This window comes from Mesocricetus auratus, unplaced genomic scaffold (genome assembly GCF_017639785.1).
Source record: "Mesocricetus auratus isolate SY011 unplaced genomic scaffold, BCM_Maur_2.0 contig_5244_pilon_obj, whole genome shotgun sequence".
Taxonomy (NCBI): domain Eukaryota; kingdom Metazoa; phylum Chordata; class Mammalia; order Rodentia; family Cricetidae; genus Mesocricetus; species Mesocricetus auratus.
Genome location: NW_024435293.1, coordinates 9896 through 28621, shown reverse-complemented (window position 1 = coordinate 28621; position 18726 = coordinate 9896). Strand labels below are relative to the sequence as shown.

Below are 18726 nucleotides of genomic sequence, written 5' to 3'. Positions count from 1 at the left end.
ATGGTAATGGTGTATATATTTCAAATTGCCACATTCTGAGAAGTGAAAGACATCCATTTGCCAAAGTTCATTTCTGTGAACACCTTTGGGATTACAACCTGTGGTAAAGGAGTTTGATTGTAGAATGAGCATGTGGGGCAATTTATTACTATTGCTTTGACTTGTTGCCAGGTGATAGAAATATACTTCTTTAAACCTTTGCCATTAACATGGTGTTTCTTATGAAACTCTGCAGCTTCCAACACATTACCTATTAATAAATGATTGACATTACCTATTAATAAATGATCGATTTCATCATTTTGGCAGGGCTATTAGTGTCATACTTATTTATTCTTGGGCAGTCCTGTTGGAGAGACTTCAAGGGCATAGTTTCTAAATTTATTAGGAGACAGCTGTATCACCAACTTCCTGATGCTCTGGCCTTTTCAATCTTAACACACCCTCTTCCTCAATTTCCCGTGACTCTTAGGTCTATGAGTGTTTGACACACTTAACCATTGGGATTAAGCCCTTACAACTCTACAACTGATTGGCTTCAGTTTGCTGTAGTGGTCTCTTTATTTTTCAAAGAGAAGCTTCCTTGAATAGAGTTGAGGACCACATTTGTTGTGGATATACACACTAATGTATACAGATTATTTTAGTAAAGATGCTGGTTTAAGAAGTTAGTAGTTATAAATTCTCCTCCAATATCCATGATCTCACATACCTTGAGTGGTTGTGTTGGTTTCTAGTACCAGACATGGTTGCCCTCTTGGTGAGTGGTCTTAAGTCACATTAGTCCAATTAAGTCCAAGGTATAGTTGACACTATCGCACCCTGGGTATCATACCATGCTGGTTGATGTGGTTCACAGGTGCCATTGCTGCAAAGAACACTGCTTGATTCCCATCTCTGGGTGTTTTGTGGTTACTCTTAGTACAAGGAAAACTAATTCACAGGAAACAAAAATCCAGGTCATTTCCAGCTCAGGTAACATTAGACATTTATAGAATGGTTAAAAACAATACCCTCTTTTGGAAATAGTTTTGTTTTCAGCTATTTACAAGGGCGAGTGCTTTTTCCCCTGTGGCCTTCAATTGTTCCTCTTCAAGCTGCTACAAAGCAGCAAGGCTAGAGAGATGCACAACAGGGAGTTTGGCAGGACATTTTGAGACCTAAATATTTGGGTCTATGGAAAATCTCACCTCTGGAGCCAGCTTCACTGAGTTTACATAGCACATGACAATTTACTAACAAACAGCATTCATCCCACTGTAAAAGTGAAGAAAATACCTGTTTCTGAAGCATCAGAGAAGGGAAAGAGAAGGAGTGTGTAGGCCTGCTGTGATGCATATTGATATAGGTGACTCAGGGGAGGTAATGACCCACCCCTGAGAGTATTACCAGGGAAGAATCCTGATTTTGAATGGTAAATCTCTGACATATTTTTATTTTGGAAAATTATGCCTCATAGCTTTCAAAATCTATGATCCAAGAGGATCAAGTCGAGAAAAATGTTCTGCCTTTACCCTTGTGTAGGGAAAAGGCCAGCAAAAGGAAAACACGCTAAGCAGAGCCTAAGAAACACACTTTGGCCCTGCAACCAGAACCAAAGAAATGCAGCCTGACGTTGAAACCAGTGACAAAGAAACACAGTTTGCCCCTGGAATCAGAGCCTGTGAAAGAAATACACACTGATCCTAAAACTAGAGTCAAAAGGCTAAAAAGGACAAGAGAAAGTGACAGTTTGACCTTAAAACCAGAGCCAAATCTTACCCTAACCTTATACAGAAAACTAGACAATCCCTAAGCAGGAGATTGAAATCTGACCAATACCCACCCTGGAAACACTTCCCACTCCCCCCAAGGAGCCCTATATGACCTTGTTTCTGTTCACCTTTTGACTGCTCCTACTAACCAGCTGTCCTCTGCAACTCTGGCAGAGGTAGCCACTCTCCTGGACTCTTCCCTCCCAATAAACCCCTTGGATGAGCTTTGGGAGAAGAACTTTTGGCGTGGAGCACAAACGACCCTGGGCAGGGCAGAGCAAAAAGGACTGTTAACGCTTTTGCCAGGGAAACCTTCCCTTGGCAGAGCTCTCTCCCATTCTCCCGGGAGCAGAGCTGAATTGTAGAAACTTGACCTGGAAACCTTCTCCTCCTGGAGCAAAACTGCTACACAGGGCAAACATCCCCAGCTGGAAGACCATCTCCTGCCAGAGCAGAGCTGATTCACTGGGGAAGCCTTTCCTGAGGCAGGGCTGTAAGCTACTATACTTTCTACCACCTTTGTTAGTCCTTGGCTCCTGTACCTTTCCATTTGAGATGACTCCCAAGTGCCAGAATACCTGTCCCATCCAATCCTTCTCAAATGCCTACACCATGTGACTTGATATTCTCTGGCTATGTTTGGGGATGAAGGACAAAATGCTTGAAGATGTGTACTTACAATCAGTGTGTGTCTACACATGGAATTAGGCATGCTGAGAAACCTGATGAATGAATGCTTTTTCACCTACAAAAATACAACAATAGGATTGATATTCCCCTAGATGCCACTAGTTTAAATTTAGAACAGGCTTAACTTTAGAAAACTATTAGGCATTTTTAAGGTCAAAAATTTCGCCTTACTCTGTGTTCATCACCTTGTGAGCAATCACAAAAGAAGGGAGGCCTGTTGGTCTCTCAGACAGAACCCTTGAAACTCTGTTCACGTCCTTCTCTCATTAGAGACCACTAGGGACACAGGCTGCAGACACTAGTCACTCTTAACCTCCCACAGTGACCTTGATAAACACTGCTCAAATTGCTTTCCCATTTTCATGCAGCCTTGGACTTCAATCCATAAAATGCTACCATGACATTTATTGTGGGACTCCCTCTCTCAATTAATCTAATCTAGATATCTCTCTCAAAAAGGCTAGAGGCTTGTCTCCTAGGTGACTCCACATCCTTTAAATTGAGCTGATTCAAAGGCACAAAAATTATAACAGCCAAGAAATTAATTTTTAGAAGGGCATTGTCAGCAAGCCTGCATTTTGCAGTGCTAATAAATTAATGGATCCAGACAATTATTCCCAATTACTATTCACAGTGCAACAATTTTTAAGCATCTGACAGAATTACATCGCCTATACTCTTCCTGTTCCACATATGCATGCTGGTTGGGACACTTAAACTTATAAACCACATCTCAAAAAAATTTTTATCATTTTTTATTTTAATTTTAAATAGCTTGCTTTACATGTCACTCCCAGTTCCCTCTCCCTCCCCTCCTTCCGCACTCCCCTTCCCCCCCTCACCCTCCCACCCTATTGCCAAATCCTTCCACATAGGGGATATCAGAGTCTGTCATTTTACTCTGGGTAGGGTCCAGGCACTCCCCTAAGAGTCCAGGCTGAGAGAGCATCCCTCTTTGTGCTATAGGCACACGAAGACTGTTTGTATACCAGGGATAGACACTGATCCACAGCTCAGGGCATAGCATGTTCTATGCCTTTCTGTGTGCAGGATAACCCAGAAAACATGCATGAGAGGGAAAGAAATTATCTCAGAAGATCCTTGGTAAGTGAATGACCTCCTCCTTCTGAACTCTAGAATGGATGTTGAGTAGGGCAAATCAATGGAACCCTGTCCCAAGCAATCACTAGCTTGAAGAAGATTGCTTTTACCAATACCTCCCATAAAGCTTCAGAGTTCCACAAAGGCTACAGGGATATAGAGGAGACTGGACATCAACTCACATACAGTTTTAGCATATCGAACCTGCTTGGTATTGAAACAACACTCAGGCCATGGCGCATCCTATAAAGATAGCTGAAGGCCCTTTAAATAAACATCCCCCTATAGTAGTCTCAACTTCATTGACACATATCATGTCTGGTGACTTCCCTAATGCCTCACACATACACTTACTTTCAGGTATCCCTGGATAACAGAGCAGCCTCTACCAACCTACCCTAATATTAACAGGCCTGGATTGATACAAATTCATCCCATCATCTAACATGTATTTAATACAAAAGGTGCCCTGCTAGATGCCCTGTCCTACTCCTCCCACTGATATGCACAGTTACTCATCAGAACCTTTAGACATCCCACCTCACCTGTGACCACACATCTAATTCTAGGTATCAGGTGTTGTTTGACCTCCTATCCCACAAACCACTATCTTTCAGACCATGCTGTGAACTTCACCTCCTGTCACATTCATGAAATTGTCTGCTCAGTTTTGACCCATTGGACATCCTAACTCTGCACTTGTCACAACTTCAGTGCCAGTCACCATTTCTGATGGTGTCCTCCTCAAGCACACAGAGTGCTGGGTATCAGGCTCTATTACAATTAATGTGCCATGCTGTACATTAACTACTCCTGCAGTCATACAGAGTGATGTCCTTCACATTCACCTGACGCCAACCTGCCTTCCCATATGATGTGCCAAGTTTGAAAGTAAGCTTGTCACACATTCTTGCTATACACTAGTGACCACCAAACACTACTATATTCCATGGTCTTATGGAAACACACACACACACACACACACACACAAACACACACTATGAGCCTGGTACATTTATGAATTTTGTCTCATATACTCAGAGGCAAACACCTATGGATTTATAAGTCACAATTGATCTTAACATAAACATTGTTTTCTCCAAAGTGGGAAGGTAGGTAGGCCTTGCAACCCATGATATTGATTTCCCCCTGAACACGTCCAGCAACCATGACTTCTCTATGACCAATGATGACCATAGGGGTCATACTTAAGAGGAATCCTTCATTATGGTGCAAACCTTGATGTCAGCCACAGGTTCAGTGTGAAGCAGTGGTGAGCATGGTGTGTGAGCTCTATTCCAGAACACCTTCAGGTAGAGACCACACTGAATTCTACCTCAGGAAAGTCACATGGGACAAAAATGGATATTGCCCCTTCCTTGTTAGGTCCTGAATTTGGCAAAGATAAACCTGCTATTATCTGAGAGGCCACAGGTCTAGGGCTGGTGAATGAATATTTCTGCAGTATCATTCGATGTCTAAAATCAGATTTCTCTTGTCTGTGCCTGGTCACAATGTAAGTCATGGTCCCTGAACTGCAGATGTGCACCTTGAGCATTTGTGATATTTAAAGAGGAGTGTGTCTCACAAATCCCATCTCCTGGAAGATTACTCTACCAATCCTGAGGTCCTGAGAGCTCAGAGTTTACAAAGCACATTATGAGGACACGCTATGATTACCATTCAGTGGTCTCTCTTGCAACTTCTAAGTGCAGGAAATGACCCAAATCACCAACAATATCTGTGGAAATTACCGGAGGGTCCACGAGTGAAAGCTTCCCAGTGGGTAGATATTGTTGAATTCCTGCCCCGGATCAACATAGACTGCTTTCCATTCTGACAATGTTTAAAGTTAACTATACCTCGGTGCCTGAAGGATAACCCAGAGAACATATCTGAAAGGGAAAGAAAGTGTCTCAAAAGAGCCTTGGGAAATGAATGTGTTCCTCTTTCTTTTTTTTATGAGACAGGGTTTCTCTGTATTGTTTTGGAGGTTTCTGAACTCTAGACTAGATATTGAGAAGGGTAGAGTCCATGGAGCCCTGCCCCAGGCCATCAGTAACTTAAAGAAGGAGTCATTGAGGACATACAGTTGAACTATTCTCAGTGGTATTAGAGACAATATACAAATAAGTAGTGAAGCACTAGATCAGAATTCGTATACAGTTTCTATAAATTGGCATTCAGAACCTTTTACATTTACCTGAGAGATCTCCAAATCAATTGCTCTTCATTCCAACAGTTGCTTTTCTAAAGGTGTTAGACCTTTGAATTTCATCTATAGAGTCATTAAAATCCAGTCTGATGCTCCAACACCTAATATACAATCAGTAGGACCTAACCTAGGAGAAATGTCAAGGGCAGGAGATTCCTCCAGGCCTAGTGTCTCCTTCCAGTATCCCCCATAACACTTCAGAGTTCCAGAGAGTTTATAGGGACATAGAGGAGACTGGAAACATGGAACAGGTAACAAAGCTAACCCTGTCACTGATGTTGCCATAGTCATCCATGTATTTTAAGGCAGAGAAAATGGCTCTAGAACATTATTTTAAGGCATAGAATAGGAAACCCATTGGAAAATTGAAAGCAGTCTCCATTTCAACTGACCCCAATCCAAACACTATGAAGTTCACATAAATGTAATGGAAGATATCCCCATCTGTTCCTGCCTGATATGGAGAAAGATCATATATAACACGGAGAACATGTAGAAATGAGAGCTCTGATGCCATGTGCCATGAAAGTTCAGAATCCGGAACAGGGCTTGAGCAGACCCTAACCTACGACATCTAGAGAGAGCCTGAAACCTGTTGCACCCCAGGTGACAACAAATCCCTCTTAGCGCACACTAAATGTTTATGTCTAGGTGGAAGTGTAGTGTGTGCTGTGTGTTGTGATGAGGGCTAAAACCTCTACCATTGGGTGGTATGGAGACAGCTGTCATTCTGGATCTTATAATAGCACTCCATTGGAGGGTAGAGTCAGGTGGGGAAGCTTCGGGACCTGATACCTAGATAGTCATGTGTGCTCTGCATGCTCCTCCCCTGTTAACAACTTAAACATTGTCAGTTTAAGGACATGAATGACACTCACACACACTCTTCACATAATTTTCAAGTGTCAGGCCTAGATAACTACTCCTGTTCTGACACATATGCCTCCTTCCCTGATTAGGTACAATACAGTACTGGTTGTCAGAACCCACTGATCAACACCACTCACATACCATACAGCCTCAAATACATCCCTAAATATCGGCCATCCAGGAAACCTTCAGGTAGGGAGCAGCTCAGTGAGTTTTCAAGGGGAATTGAACTCAACAGGCATTCCAAGGCCCTGATCTGTGTGAATCATTACTGAAGGTAAGATTGAGTGAAGTAGGTATCTTTTTGTGGGTGAGGGTGAGATTCAGAAGCCTGGTCTTGATGTCCTGAAGAAAAGGTACACATGAGGTGGCCTATGCTAGCATCTCCAGCACATTGGGACAGTTACCATTGTCCTGCTTGACTGAAGAGTACTGACAGAATGAGAGACAATGGAGGTGTGGAAAGAGAGGTGCTATCTTCTTTTTGAGCTTGGCATCCAGCTTCCATTCTGATAATCTGATCCTGGCGTTTTCTCAGGCAATCTTGAAAATTGAATTTGTTAATTACTTCTTCATCCCTGCATGACAACAGATAGCTCATGCTGTCACTTCCCTTCTAGAACTCTGACCATCTGATGAGTCCCATGTGCACAGAACAAGTAGCAGCTTGCATAGCGGATTACAAGGATTTTCAGTTTGTGGGAATCAACTGTGCTCAGGCCTTGCTTTTCTTGCAGATCAATGATGTCAGGTTGAATCAGGAAATGAGACAGGGAAATTTCCTGAATGCCCATTTTGTATTTTATACTTTGAGAGATGATTACCTATGGACCTGGTTAACTTGAACATTTCTGTGTAGAACAGGCAGATCTCAACATCACAGAGATCCAAGCCTGCCTCTTCTCCTGAGTGCTGTCTGGCTTTAGGTACTGTATAGAATCAATGGTAATTTCTCGCAAACATGTGAGGTAGAATCTTACCAATTTTTTCTTTTTTCATGTGGATAGGGTCAAGATTTTACCTGAAGGAACCTTCATCCAGGAAGGACTTGAAACAGGGCGCTAACTGCAAATGTGACCTGCAGAATAGAGTCTGTGTCCACCATGAACAGACCGTTAGAGGTGAGAAGTGTTGTCATCAATTCTTTTGTGGACACAAGGCAGTGAACTGAAGGAGGTGTGTCCTAGGTGATAGATCTGTGGATTTAAGGCACAGAGTATTAACATGTAACAGCAACCCTGTTTCCCCTGAATCCCAGTTACAAGTCACATGATTTTAATCTGATCTTTCAGAATAGTGAAGACTAGCTCCCTGGTATGTTTGATTGAGTTCATCCTTTTAGGACATCAGAACATGTCGTAGAACCAAGGTGGGTCACCAGGATATTTGGTAGTTGTCTTGGTATTTTGTAGTCAGAGCTTTTACTCTAAGGACACCAATGGTAGAGATACTGCAGAAAGTCACAGTTCTTGATAGGAACTTCTTTTGACTCATCAAACAAAAGAATAGAGTTCACCTTCCTGCTGTCTCCAAGTCTAGTCTTATCATAGGCCCCACATTACTGTGTTTAATTGTCAAACATGTTTGGAATGTACATTAGGCCATGGATCCCTCTTCATAGGTGCATGATAATGGAGGGTCCAGGGCAACAGGATTCCTGATACTAAACCAACTATGACTCTGTGGAGTAGCCTCTGGGCTCTCTGTGAGAATAGAGATGATCTTCCCCCTCCCCAGTACACTGTGGATCATCACAGGAGACAACTCTCCTATTACATGTCCTTTGTGTCCTGTCATTTGAGTTCTGGCCCTGATAGACATTCAGATTTTACATAAGAAAGAACAGAGAAGGTTGGCTTTTGGGACTTGCTTGTTGCATGTAATATAGTCATCTTAAGATACATTGTTTTCTGGAAAATTTCAAATACTGACACTGAATATGTGCTCTTTGCTCCACACCCTCGTCATATATTAATTTCATGTTTGTTGATATTTCAAATTGTCTTATCTCCTTTGCAAATGGCACATTAACTTCTTTCTATATATGGGTAGGAAATTTACAAAACATAGTTCCATATCACCAGTCCCACACTTTTCCCAGCCTCTATGTCCAGTGACTGAGTTGAGTTGGAGAGCATGAGAACCTGGGATACAGAGGCAGCAAGAGACAATTTGTACAGAGAGGATTTTGGGATGATGGCAGAGACAGAATGGAGTCTGCATGGGGAGAGGGATGTGCAGTGGAGTAAGAACAGTGGGGTAAGAACACTCCCAAGTGATTAAACTATGCTGTGTTTTATTACCAGGGGTTTGAAGGTTCACAATTGCTACCAAAAAAAGATCCAGAGAAAATGAACTGTTTGTTGTTTGACACACAGCTTTTGTGTTTGTGGGTAGTTACCAGTAAAGCAGGCTTCAGTCCTGATGCCCGTAACTGACACCAATACATGGGTAAAAGGTACTTGCCTACCATGGCAGGTCATGGAATCTCACAAGAGACAGCACAAGTGGACCCAGGGCTCCAAGCCCATGTGCTGATCTCTAAGATTGTGAATTTCAGAATGAAGACATGATGCCCAAGAGAGCAGGTACGCATAATGTGCACTTTTTACATCTCTGACCACAGTAGGGATGATATTGTGGCCTTTAGAGTGTTATCTGAGAGAAGTCAGCAATGATAAGATTCACACACTTAGCACCCTCCTGCCTCACTCTCTGTCTGATGAATGGATCAGGAACAGAAACGGGGCAGTCAATACCAGCTATTCGTTTACACATCTTTACACACACTACTCCAACTTGGTCAGTACTCTAATTGTCGTTCTTAATTGGTCTAATTAATTAAAACCAGGTGACTGATATGGAGGAAAATGATGAGATACCAGAGAGAAGGTGCAAGCCATGGCCATAGCTCACCTCCTCAGCAACTCAGGAGACAAGGGAGTGAGTTCCCATTTCCCTGTGTTACATTCTGCTCAGCTATCGCACTTCATGTCTGTTTGTACAGAATTCTGTGGTTAGTTAGTGGCAAGCTCCATTCTATAATCCTCAGTCAGGCAATGTTTTTACAGGCAAGATATCACCACACAGTTCTGTTCACCACTGGGAGCAGTGGAGGAAACTGAGTCCTAGAGATGTTCTGAACTTGCTCTTTTGGAGAGCATTACTGATTAGAACACTGCTTATATTCCTTTGATTCAGATAGATAACAATTGTGGTAACACCCTGGGTCACTTGAATTCTCAGAGGTCAACTGCAGAATTGTAATTGACCTTACTTTCTCTCCAGGTTCTGTTGGTCATGTTCTGTGACAAAGCTCCTTTCACCATATGTGCACCGTATGTCATCTAGGTGAGTGTCCAATAGGAAGGGGTGCAGGAAGCTCAGGGCCCAGGTACACAACATGATGGTGGTAAACTGCTGCTACTCCTTGATACTACAGACTTGTTATGGGACAGTAGCAGGGAATCCAGGACAAGCAGGAATGGGATCTTCCTAAGAGACCACACCGAATTCTACCTCAGAACATCACATGGGATAGAAACGGAGATTTACTGGTCCTCATCAGGTACTGATTTTCAGAAATATAAAACTGCTATTAACTTAGAGGCTACAGGTCTAGGGATTGTGAATGAATCTTCTGTAAGACTCATCAGGGGTCTAAAATCAGCCCTTTTTGTATTTTATGTTATTAGAGAGGATTGACTATGGTCCCTGGCTAACCTGAGCCTCTCTATATATAACAGCCATATCTCAAAATTACAGAGATCCAAGCCTGACTTGTTTCCTGGGTGATGTCTCGCTTCAAGTACTGTATTGCATCACTGGTAATTTCTTCCAAACATGTGAGGTAGAATCTTACTAAGGTTTTTTTTTTGCTTTTTTATCTGCACAGGGTCAGGGATTGATCTGAAGAACATTAATCCAGGATGGACTTGTATCAGGAAATAATCTAAATTGGGCCTTCAGAATAGAGACTGTGTCCACTTTGAACAGATGTCTGGAGGTGAGAAGTTCTGTCATGAATTCTGTGGACCCAAGGCAGGGAACTGAAGGAGGTGTGCCCTAGCTGGTAGATCCTTGGATTTAAGGCACAGAGTATTAATGTGTAGGACTAACGCTGTTTACCCAGAAACTCCACCTGCTGTCCAGTTACAAGTTACATGACTTTCATCTGATACATCAGAATAGTGAAGATTGTCTCCCTGGTGTGATTGATTTTGTTCTTTCCTTTTAGGCCATCAGAACAAGTCTTATAACCACGGTGGGTCACTGAGACATTTGGTAGTTGTCTTGGTATTTTGAATGCAGAGGTTTCAGTTCAAGGACAAAAATGGTAGAGACACTTGAGAAAGCCACACTTCTAGATAGAAGCTTCTTTTTGACCTCATCCATCAAAAGGATAGAGACCACTTTCCTGCCATCTTCCAAGTCTAGTCGTCTCATAGGCCCCACATTGCTGTGTTTTCTTGTCCAACGTGTTTGGGTTGCACTTTAGGCCTTGGATCCCTGTTCATAGGTGCATGATAATGAGGAGTCCAGGGCAGCAGGAGTCCTGATACTAAACCAACTAGGACTCTGGGCAGCAGACTCTAGGCTTTTGTGAGGGTGGAGGTGATCATTCCTCTCCCCAGTACACTGTGGACCATCCCAGGAGACCACTGTCCTATACATGTCCTTTGTGTCCTATCATTTGTGTTCTGGCCTGATAGACCATCAGGTTTTACATTTGAAGGAAAAGAGATGGTTAGCATTTGGGAATTGAATATTGAATTCTATATAGCCATCTTAAGATGCATTGTTTTCTGGAAATATTCAAATACTGACACTAAATATGTGCTGTTTGCTCCACCTCCTCTTCATATATTAATTTCATCTTTGTTGATATTTGAAACCATTATCTCTCCTTTGCAAATCACACATTAACTTGTTTCTCTATATGGGTTTGAAATGTATGAATCTTTGTTCAAAATCACCATTCCCTCACTGTTCCCAGTTTCTATGTCGAGTGACTTAGTTGAGTTGGAAAGCATGAGAACCTGGGATACAGATGCAGCAAGAGACAATTTGCAGAGCGAAGACTTACAGAGGATGGGAGAGACAGAATGGAGTCTCCATGGGGAGAGGGATGTGCAGTGGGGTAAAAACAGTGGAGACTGAGTGCTGCATATTTCAGATTCCCTTTCAATCCTTTCCACATGTCCTTGTCTTTAAACTCATGAACTCTATACATCAGGTGACACAGGCTGGAGATTTCACGCTGTGGACTGAAAGAGAAGTAGGAAATATGCAGAAATTACAAATTACAGTGTGCCCAGAATCCAGCATGAAGTCTGTGTCCAGCACAGGAGGAGGTAAACCATCTACCACAGGTTTCCCACCAGGAAACCCCAATATTCAAGGAAAAATGATCCAGGTCTGCCCTTTCATATCATCTTAGACGGAACTCTGAACCAATACCTTGTCCCACGTTGCCATGAATGTACAGAACCTGTAGACTAGTGAAATGTTTCCCCAATGAGGGCAAGGAAGCTCCTTTCCTTTTTGTCTCCTCATCCACCACCTCCTCCCCTCCCTGCTGTTTTGTTTGGAGTCGTCATTTATCCTTGTGACCTGACCTTTAGAAAAGCACAGTTACACTTCATGCTGGTGAAGTTTATGTGTTTGGGAGGGGAACTCACTGTAGCATGTTCATCAGAACTATATTTGTCTCCTGACAGGAAGGTGACAGCAAGCTGGAGGAAATTGGGTGTCACTGTGGGTGGAATGCTAGTATGCTCCATTGTGGAAGTGAGTAGGATTTTCCTAGCCTAGGACACAGAGGCCAGAGTTGGGGTCAGTGTTTTTTAAACTACTTTGTTCCTATATGTCCCAGGGTCCAGGGGTCAGGCCTGGACAGGTTGGGTGACAATAAAGTTCATCTGTGGGCCCCACATGTCATCACTGTGAGCACTATGTACCAGCCTGTGAAAGATGAGAAGTTTTTGTTTTACGCTGTACACCCAACTCTGGCTTACAGGGAGGTAGCAGATGACTTTCTAGGCAGGTTTCCTCAATCCCAAGGGAATGTGTTTGTTGACCTTATGTTACAGAGGACCAGAAAGAGAAAGTCAGCATCACCCTAGGCGTGGATTCAGAGGGATTTTGAGAGAACTTGGTGCAGGTAGCACATATCTCCTCTCTGACACTAACAGCACTGAGGAGGAAGTGCTTGATTCAATGAGCGTCAACATCTTCTTACACCTGTGTATTATGATAGTAATAAGATATGATAGTCATGACTTTCTGTCACACCGAAGTGACTAAATATATGTTGTGTTCCATCACCAGAGCCATGAATGTTAACAATTGCTAAATATATGTTGTGTTCCATCACAAATGCCATGAATGTTCACAATTGCTAGCAAAAACCAGGTCCAGAGACTCTGAACTGTTTGTTTCTTGACACACATCTCCTGTTTTTGTCAGTACTTACAACTAAAGCACGCTTCATTTCTGATGCCCTTAAGTGACATTAATACGTGGATAAAAGATAGTTTCCTACCATGGCAGGTCATGGAATCCCACAAGAGACACCACAAGCAGACCCAAGGATCCAAACCCATGTGCTTGTCTCTAAGCTTGTGAATCTCAGAATGAAGATATGATGCCCAAGAGAGCAGGTGAGCATAATATGAACATTTTACATCACTGGCCACTGGAGGGAGCATTTACACTGTTACCTGAGAGAAGTCAGCTCATGATCAGTCTCCCTTTTTAAAACCTTGCTTCCTTACTTCCTGCCTGATGGATGGTGCAGGAACAGGGCAGTCAATACCAGCTATTTGTACACACATCTTAAAACACACTATTCCAACTTTGTCAGTACTGGAATTGTCGTTCTTAATTGGTCTCATTAATAAAAACCCAGAGTCAGGTAAAGAGGAAAATGCTGAGATATCAGAGAGAAGGAGCAAGCCATGGCCATAGCTTACCTCCTTAGCAACTGAGCATACAAGAAAGTTAGTTCCTTTTTCCCCTGTTATACACTTCCCAGCTATCGCAATTCCTGTCTGTCTGTACAGACCTCTGTGGTTAGCTAGTGGCAAGCTTCCTTCTCTGATACTCAGACATCGTTGTTTGTGAAATCAAGCTCTCAGCACACAGTTATGTTCACTGCACAGTGGAGGAACCTGAGACCTAGAGATGTTCGGTATTTTGCTCTAGTACAGAGAGTATGACTGATTGGAACACTGTTTAAATTTCTTTGCCTCAGATACCATGACAATTGTGTTAACAGCCTGGGTCACTTGAAGTCTCAGAGGTCAACTGCAGAATTGTAATTGACTGTCGTTTCTCTCCGCAGATGTCCAAGTTCTGTTGGACATGTTCTGTGACAAAGCTCCTTTCACCATATGTGCATTCTGTGACACCTAGGTGAAATGTCCAATAGGATGGGTTGTAGGAAGCACTGGGCCCAGGTACACACATGGTGGTAGTAAGCTCCTTGATTCTACAGCCTTTTTTAGGGACATTTGCAGGGAATCCAGGACAAGCAGCAATCAGAACTTCCTAGGAGACCACACTGAATACTACCTCAGAAAAGTCACATGGGATGAAATTGGAAATTGACCCATCCTCATAAGGTCAAGAATTTCACAAAGATAAATCTGTTATCTGATAAGCAACAGGCTAGGGTTGCTGAATGAATCTTCTGCAAGTCTTATCAAGGGTGTAAAATCAGCCTTCTCTTGTAGGTGCCTGGTTAAATCGTGGACCCCCAACTCCTGACCTAGAGTTGTGCATACTGAGCATTTCTGACTGTGAAGAAGGAGTAGGCTTCTTAGCTCTCTTCTCGTGGAAGATTACCATGTCTATGCTGAGGGCCAGAGGAGCTCAGACATGGCTCAGGACACTATGAGGAAAAGATGTGGAGTATGATTCAGTGGTCATACTTCCACCTTCCAAGTGCAGACAACGACCCAAATCACCAACAACATCTGTGGAATATACAGGAGGGTCCACTAGTGAAAGCCTCACAGTGGGTAGATATTTCTGAATCCTGACCCCTACCCAACTTAGATCGCTTTGCATTCTGATAGTGTAGAAATTTACCTATGACTCTCTGTCTGCAGGATAACCCAGAAAACATGCCTGTGGGGATAGAAAGTATCTCAGAAGACCTTGAAAAATGAATGTACTCCTCTTTCTGTACTCCAGACTTGGTCTTGAGAAGGGTAGAGTCCATGGAGCCCTGTCCCAGACAATCACTAACTTGAAGAATGAGACCTTGACAACATACAGTTGGACTATCCTTACTGGTATTAGAAAAATGTACAAACTCCCATTGAAAAACTCAATCAAATTTCTATATAATCTCTATAAATTGGCTTTAGGACACTTTGCATGTGCCTGAGAGATCTTCAAATTAATAGCTATTCATTCCACCAGTTGCTATTCTAGAGGTGTTAAATCTATGCATTTCTTCTATAGACTCAGTACAATCCTGTCTGATGGTTCAGCACCTAATAAAACAACCAATAGGACCTAACCTATAAAAGATGCCAATGGCAGAAGATATACCTGCAGGCCCAGTGTCTAGTTCCACTACTTCACATAAATCCTCAGAGATCCAGAAAGTTTACAGGGACATAAAGGAGACTTGACATTGGGAACAGAACAGAAAGCTCAGCAACAGACACCACTAAATCCTGTCACTGATTTTGTCATAGTCTCCCATGTAATTCAAGGCAGAGATAATGGTGTGTACACAAAGGGCTGCAGAAAAACATTGAAAAACAAAGAATAGGGAACACATTGAAAAATTGAACGCAGTCACCATGTCAACTGACCCTAATCAAAACCATATAATTTAACATAAAATCATGAGAGACATCCATGTATGTTCCTGCCGTATATGGAGAAAGGTCATAAATATCACAGAGAACCTGTAGAAACGGGAGCCCTGAAGTCATGGGCCAAGATAATTCAGGAAATGTAGCAGGGCTTGAGCAGTCACTTCGCTAGGACTTCTATAGAAGCCTGACTCCTGACCGCTGACACATCTCAGGAGACAACAAATCCTCTCAGTGTCCATTGAGTGGTTATGTCAAGGTAGAAGTGTGGTTGATGCTGTGTGCAGTGATGAGGGCTAATACCTCACATCGTGTGGGATGGAAATTGCTGTCCAGGTGGATCTCATAATAGCACTCTATCGGATGGTAGATTTAGGTGGGGAAGCATCAGTCCTTGATACCCAGATACTCATGTGTGCTCTGCGTGCTCCTCCCCTGGTTATACCTTACATCATTGTCAGTTTAAGGATATGAACGACATCTTTTCACACACTAACTACATAGTTCTAGGAATCAGATCTAGATATCTCCAGTCATGACATGCTTGCCTCTTTCCTGAATAGGTATAATACATTGCTAGACACCACACTTGCCACACCCCTCTTGCACTGCAAATTGTCATATCTTGCAGAACAACCCCCTCAAATATCATACAGCCTCAGGACATCCCTAAATATTGGCTATGTAGTAATTCCCATACAGCCATATGCTCTCAGATAGGTGACAGTTCTGGATGAGCAAACTAGCCCCCATAGCTCCTATAGATTTCTAGACATTGAACTGTTAATGAAACTCACTTAATCTCGCTTTCAGTGCTAGTCATAGGGTTGTGCTGGATAATCTTCCACTCTGCCCAAAATACAGTGCTATTACTGGGTTCCCAAGGACACCATCACACCATGGAATGCCCACATGCACTGAAAGTTATCAGCACCTCTTCTTCATCCCACCACAGTAGTGACATTCTCCAATGTTAATATCAATTCTTCTTAGTACACCTAATGAAATGAACCCATATAAACTTTTAGGACTTTCCACCTGCTAGGTACTGAAACAACACACTGACCATGACAGCTCCTATATTGATAGCTGAAGGCCCTTTAAATAAACATCCCCCTGCAGTGGTCTCTAGTTCATTGTTAGGTATCATGCCGGTGACTCCCTAATGCCTCACACAGTTACATTCAGGTATCCCTGGATAATAGAGCAGCCTCTGCCAACCTACTCTAATATTAACAGGCCTGGATTGACACCTATTAATACCGTTACCTAAATATATTAAATACATATGGTGCCGTGCTGGATGCACCCTCCTATTGATATCCACTGATATGCATAGTTATTCTTCAGGCCCTTTAGACACCCCACCTCTCCTGTGACCACACATTTGATTCTGAGTATCAGGTCATGTTTGATCTCCTACCCTACAAACCACTTGCTTTTACAGCTAATGATAAAACTCAGGTCTATATGTCATGTCCTCCTTGGTGTTTCTTCAATCATAACCTGTAATTAGGACTGTGGTGTTGTTGTTGGAAGTATTTTACAGGAGCCATTTCTTATTAATACCTAATGTGGTTGACACAGGCCCACTGTGGGAGTCTCCACCGGTGTATATTGTTCCTGAATTGTGTTTGAAAGCAAACTTAAACAGCCATGAAGAGCATGCTAGTAAACATCTGTATTCTGACACACGAGAGTTCCAAAAATGACTTTCATAATGACAAATGTAGAGCAGGATGTGGGAGCCAAATAAATTCTTTCCACTTGTTTGGGTTTTGCTATGATGTGTCTGTCATTGATAGAATACTGGGACAGCATTCTAGGAATGTCCTCAATTAAGAATCCTCCAGCCTCCATTTACTGACTCCTGGCTATAAGTATGCAATATATACCTATATGAGCAAATATGTCAAGCATTAGGGGAAGCTATGGGATCCCTACCCCTTTGTGAACAGAAACAGAGGAGGAGTGTATTTATGGGTGTGTGGACAGAGGAGAGTAGTGAGGAACATTAGGAGAGGAAGCAGGGAGAACTGATATGTGGAGGTAAAATAAATTATTAAAATAAAAAGAACAGTTTTGTATGTAATTATAAAACTTCAAAATGAGTTTATTGTGGAACAACACCTTCAGGGGTACAAATAATTTCTGCAATATATTCAGAAGACAAATGCAAAATGAAATGATAGCTGAAAATAGAAGCTAAATGACTGCCATATGTACTAGAGAATAAAACCACAGTAGAAATGAAAAAAAACATAAGTCTAACAAAAAGTAAAGAGGAAATCCTCAAAACAGAGAATGCATTGAAAACATGGCTGGAAAGCAAGTTAAGTTTTGTCATTTAAGTAAAGTTCAATGATAATTTATTTCAGTATGAGGGAACATGTTAAATATTAGAAATCACCCCCGTTGATATAGGTAAAACTGTGAATTGCCTGCCAAAATATGGATATGTCCAATAAAAACAGTGAAGAAAATTTCCACACGCTGTACATGTCTTGCATTGCATGATGTAAAGCAGTACATGTGAAATATTGGTAGTGATGATCATGTTAAAAGAAAACTTGTGTGTGTGTGTGTGTGTGTGTGTGTGTGTGTGTGTGCACAAGGATTAGAGTGTTTGCTTTGAGTCCTCACCTGCAGTGAAAGTGATGTCAAGCTCTGGTGTAGTAGTCTGAGCTGGCTGGGACCCATGGTCTCTTAGTGTTGGTAGAATATTTGTCCAGTACCTTATGGCTCCATAGTTTCCATGAAGAAGTCTGGTGTAATTCTATTGATAGGCTTGCCTTTATATGATACTTGTCATTTTTCCTTAGCTATTCTTAATATTCTCTCTTTATTCTCTAGTTTGAAATTTTTCTTATTATCTGGCATTGGAAAGTTTTTTTGGTTCAGTCTATTTGGTGTTCTGTAGTCTTCTTCAATATGCATTGGCATGTCTTTAGTTTGGGAATCTTTTCTTCAATGGTTCTGTTGAATATGTTTTCTGCACCTTTTCTGGTAGGTTTCTTTTCCTTCTTCTATACCCATTATTCTTAGGTTTGTTCAGTTCAGGGTGTCCCATATTTCCTGAATATTTTGTGTTAGGTATTTGTTAGACTTAAGAATTTTTTTGGTCAAGGAATCCATTTCCTATAGTTTATCTTCAGTGCCTGAGGATCGGTCTTCCATCTCTTGTATTCTGTTGGTTATGCTTGCATCTGTAGTTCCTGATATTTTACCCAGCCTTTCTATTTCAAGCATTCCCTCAATTTGT

At 42.1% G+C, this 18726-nt stretch overlaps 1 long non-coding RNA gene across 4 annotated transcripts; it reads left to right on the top strand.

Annotated features, from left to right (window-relative positions):
• The first annotated feature begins 6804 nt into the window (after positions 1 to 6804).
• On the top strand, positions 6805 to 17951 carry LOC121138711. Of its 4 annotated transcripts, none has more exons than XR_005875586.1 (9): positions 6805 to 6907; positions 7638 to 7751; positions 9919 to 9981; positions 10073 to 10198; positions 10526 to 10636; positions 11867 to 11984; positions 13183 to 13292; positions 14367 to 14650; positions 14745 to 17951. It is a non-coding gene; the product is annotated as an uncharacterized LOC121138711 (long non-coding RNA). The 4 variants fall into 4 exon arrangements; XR_005875588.1 differs by having other exon boundaries at positions 14367 to 14654; XR_005875589.1 differs by lacking the exon at positions 10073 to 10198.
• Positions 17952 to 18726: the final 775 nt, after the last annotated feature.